Here is a 5,000-nt window from a genome sequence, read left to right as displayed (position 1 = left end):
TGAGTTGCTATGAAGAGAGCAGTGCGCAGCGGAGATTGTGCTGGTAGGGGCAGAGGCCCAGGATCCAGGCAATGGTGCACAAATTACAGCGAAGTCGGTGGACTTCGGGAGCTACTAGGCGACGGACTGTCCTAGAGCGGTGCTTCATCTAGGTGTGACCCAAGAGTGGGTGGATGAAGGTCGATTGCCAAAGGAGCGAACAAAATCGAAGGTGGAGGAGACCCTGCGATGTATTGGCAGAGGCCACACATGGAGGGTTCACAATTCGAGTTTATTCCACAAGGATCAGAATGCAATGGAGATGTCACCAGGAGGCGACATGGTGCAGCGGATCGTGGTGGAACAGTTCGTGGCAATGCGACACACACGACATAGTCCCGTGAGGGATGAGATCATATGGAGGTATGATCGGGAGCTACTGGGAGCTCCGCTTTGGTGAACAACACGACGGCAAGAAGGGCTATGGATTCAAGGAGTGAAGGCCATGGTACCGCAGAGGCGGGTCTTCCGGGCGTGCACCGAATTTTGCATCGGATGAAAACCTTGGTCATCAGCATATGGGGGCTGGGTTCCACCAAGGGAAAAGTTCGAATGCAAGTACCAGTGAGTCCCATGAGAGGGACTTGATCATGCAGAGGTATGATCGAAGCAGCTGGAGAGTTGGACTGCTCCAGAGCTCATATTCGCTTAAGGGAGCCCGACAAGTCAGAGGACAAGGTCGAGTAAGCGAACGTTGCTACCAAGGAAGCTAAGGAGAACAGAATCGGTGCAAACCCTACAATGTGATGGCAGAGGCCATGCATGGGAGTTGCAGTCTGTCTTTCCATCGACCAAACAGACTGCTTGGAGAACACAGAGGTGTTGAAGCAGGAGGTCGAAAGGGGCGAGGAAGCGACGACGAGTCCAGAGGGACTTAGCTACCCAAAATCAAGCATCAGTTAAAATGGAGGTGGACTCAGAGGAGTGCCACGGAGACATCTCTACTGATTGTGAAGGAAAGGGATACAGAGGCGAGGCGATGGATAGTAGGGCCATGGGCATGGCAGCGCCATGGTACCGTAGAGGCGGGACTTCCGTGCAAGTCATTGATCCCTTGCTCTCACGGAGGGAGAGCGCTTGGTCGTGAAAGGGGCCGAGGAGGTGGAGCATGCAGAGGCAATCTCCAAGTACCGAGACAAGGCTGAAGGGCAGAGGCCAAGAAACTTTGTAAGACCGGTGTCAACAAGTTTCTCATCAAGATAGCCGTAAGTGAAGGACTTCGGGTCATGCAAGAGTGCACGACCAAGGAACGAAGCAGGCAGTACGCGGTGCTGTACCTTTGCTACTCAGTGGAGTAGGCGGCAGGGTTGATGGAGAAGACGGTACAATCCCAGAGGCGACCTTATCTATCAGAGAATTACTCCAAGTTGGGGTGAAAACTTCCTGCATTCCAGAAGTTCAATGGCATTGAGAAGGTGAATCACAGTTGCTAACTCAACGCAAGGAGTGCAAACACTTCAAGTGCTTCAGAAGTGTGAGCAAAGAGCAGGCGAAGGCCAGTAACCAGCTCGATGCATGAAGTACAACCTCGAGGAGGCGGGCGAAGTCAAGTAACCTTTGCCTTCTCAACTCTTAAGAGAATGGGCGAAACCGAGTACCCCAGTTCTCTTATCTATCCAGCAGAGGAGCTCTGCACAAGTTCAAAGACCCTTCGAAGATAATGGAAGACAATAGTTGCCAAAATCCTCACCAACGGTGATCAGTGCTACTGAGAGTAGATTGTCCGCTTCATTTCCCAACGAAATGCCAATCGAAAGCGGAAGTGATGCGAACCTACTTGGATGTGACAACTAACTGAAAGAAGAGTCAATGAGCAGATTTTGTGGAGGAAGGACCCAAAACTTCAGAAGTTTGCGAGGCGATGCTCGTTAAAGCTCCAACAAGCATCCACCCAGTTCAAGCAGCATGTGGAAATTTTGAGAAACTGGCGCAGTAAGAATGGTCTTTTCCTTCATTTGGTGGATCCGCAGGAATCAACGAGGATCAATACAACTCAGCCAACCCCACACCAGAGTCAGAGTCATTGGCGAGTTGAAGCAGCATGGCGGATCAAAGGTTCGACTACTCAGAAACAGCAGCGGAGAGCAGCTGGGAGCCAGGAGGCGCATTGCAGCTGGAGCGGAAGATTGAAGACTCAGCAAAGGCGAAGAGTTGCAGTGTTCACAAAGGCTTCGACGAGGACGTCGAAGGGATAAGTGGGGGAGAATGTAACGGACAAACTTCTAAACAAGATGTTGGATGTAATGCTTATGTCTGTCCGTTGTCTTTTGGCATGTTCATGCCTTGCACAGAATGTAAAGGGGCGGCCGAAGGCTTAATAGTCCCATTTTAGTTGGGTTGGTGGCCTCTTTAGGCTTGTAAATAAAGGTTGTGTCATGTGGACACGTTTGAGAGCTTTTCGGTCTGTAATGGACCATTTTACCCTTTGTTGTGCCACTATTCAGAGCTTGTAAAGTCTGTTTGTAATTTGCATTGTCTATGAAGTGTTTTTCGGACATGTTTGCTTGTGGATCCCGATTGAGGCGTTCTCTTTAACCCGTTCTCTCTTTTGTTGGTCCTAAGGGACAATGGGAGGCTTCGGGGAGGCTGACCTTTGCGGACGGACGCGCGAGGGTGCCGCACGCCTTAGGCAAAACCAGCTAAGGTCGTGACAGGGTGGCACAGGGCTGGATGGGGCTTTCGTATAGCAGGGACGGTGCTGCCTCTCGCTTCGCTCGCTGTCCGCCGCTCGCCGCTCGCTCGCGCAGCCAAAAATGGCCAGTTTTGGCCCGTTTTTGGGCCGTTTTGGCCAGTTTTTGGCCTGTTCTTGCGTCGCGCGGTGACTGTCGTGAGCGGAGCAAAATGTCAGCCATCTCAGCACCCTGGAACCCCCCGGGTGGCACAGGGCTGGATGGGGCTTTCGTATAGCAGGGACGGTGCTGCCTCTCGCTTCGCTCGCTGTTCGCCGCTCGCCGCTCGCTCGCGCAGCCAAAAATGGCCAGTTTTGGCCCGTTTTGGCCAGTTTTTGGCCTGTTTTTGCGTTGCGCGGTGACCATCTTGAGCGGAGCAAAATGTCAGCCATCTCAGCACCCTGGAACCCCCCGGGTGGCACAGGGCTGGATGGGGCTTTCGTATAGCAGGGACGGTGATGCCTCTCGCTTCGCTCGCTGTCCGCCGCTCGCTGCTCGCTCGCGCAGCCAAAAATGGCCAGTTTTGGCCCGTTTTTGGGCCGTTTTGGCCTGTTTTTGGGCTGTTCTTGCGTCGCGCGGTGACCGTCGTGAGCGGAGCAAAATGTCAGCCATCTCAGCACCCTGGAACCCCCCGGGTGGCACAGGGCTGGATGGGGCTTTCGTATAGCAGGGACGGTGCTGCCTCTCGCTTCGCTCGCTGTCCGCCGCTCGCCGCTCGCTCGCGCAGCCAAAAATGGCCAGTTTTGTCCCGTTTTTGGGCCGTTTTGGCCTGTTTTTGGGCTGTTCTTGCGTCGCGCGGTGACCGTCGTGAGCGGAGCAAAATGTCAGCCATCTCAGCACCCTGGAACCCCCCGGGTGGCACAGGGCTGGATGGGGCTTTCGTATAGCAGGGACGGTGCTGCCTCTCGCTTCGCTCGCTGTCCGCCGCTCGCCGCTCGCTCGCGCAGCCAAAAATGGCCAGTTTTGGCCCGTTTTTGGGCCGTTTTGGCCAGTTTTTGGCCTGTTCTTGCGTCGCGCGGTGACCGTCGTGAGCGGAGCAAAATGTCAGCCATCTCAGCACCCTGGAACCCCCCGGGTGGCACAGGGCTGGATGGGGCTTTCGTATAGCAGGGACGGTGCTGCCTCTCGCTTCGCTCGCTGTTCGCCGCTCGCCGCTCGCTCGCGCAGCCAAAAATGGCCAGTTTTGGCCCGTTTTGGCCAGTTTTTGGCCTGTTTTTGCGTTGCGCGGTGACCATCTTGAGCGGAGCAAAATGTCAGCCATCTCAGCACCCTGGAACCCCCCGGGTGGCACAGGGCTGGATGGGGCTTTCGTATGGCAGGGACGGTGATGCCTCTCGCTTCGCTCGCTGTCCGCCGCTCGCTGCTCGCTCGCGCAGCCAAAAATGGCCAGTTTTGGCCCGTTTTTGGGCCGTTTTGGCCTGTTTTTGGGCTGTTCTTGCGTCGCGCGGTGACCGTCGTGAGCGGAGCAAAATGTCAGCCATCTCAGCACCCTGGAACCCCCCGGGTGGCACAGGGCTGGATGGGGCTTTCGTATAGCAGGGACGGTGCTGCCTCTCGCTTAGCTCGCTGTCCGCCGCTCGCCGCTCGCTCGCGCAGCCAAAAATGGCCAGTTTTGTCCCGTTTTTGGGCCGTTTTGGCCTGTTTTTGGGCTGTTCTTGCGTCGCGCGGTGACCGTCGTGAGCGGAGCAAAATGTCAGCCATCTCAGCACCCTGGAACCCCCCGGGTGGCACAGGGCTGGATGGGGCTTTCGTATAGCAGGGATGGTGCTGCCTCTCGCTTCGCTCGTTGTCCGCCGCTCGCCGCTCGCTCGCGCAGCCAAAAATGGCCAGTTTTGGCCCGTTTTTGGGCCGTTTTGGCCAGTTTTTGGCCTGTTCTTGCGTCGCGCGGTGACCGTCGTGAGCGGAGCAAAATGTCAGCCATCTCAGCACCCTGGAACCCCCTGGGTGGCACAGGGCTGGATGGGGCTTTCGTATAGCAGGGACGGTGCTGCCTCTCGCTTCGCTCGCTGTCCGCCGCTCGCCGCTCGCTCGCGCAGCCAAAAATGGCCAGTTTTGGCCCGTTTTGGCCAGTTTTTGGCCTGTTTTTGCGTTGCGCGGTGACCATCTTGAGCGGAGCAAAATGTCAGCCATCTCAGCACCCTGGAACCCCCCGGGTGGCACAGGGCTGGATGGGGCTTTCGTATAGCAGGGACGGTGATGCCTCTCGCTTCGCTCGCTGTCCGCCGCTCGCTGCTCGCTCGCGCAGCCAAAAATGGCCAGTTTTGGCCCGTTTTTGGGCAGTTTTGGCCAGTT

This window comes from Musa acuminata, unplaced genomic scaffold (assembly GCF_036884655.1).
Source record: "Musa acuminata AAA Group cultivar baxijiao unplaced genomic scaffold, Cavendish_Baxijiao_AAA HiC_scaffold_1136, whole genome shotgun sequence".
Taxonomy (NCBI): domain Eukaryota; kingdom Viridiplantae; phylum Streptophyta; class Magnoliopsida; order Zingiberales; family Musaceae; genus Musa; species Musa acuminata.
The sequence above is the reverse complement of the archived record's forward strand: the minus strand, read 5'-3'. Positions refer to the sequence as shown.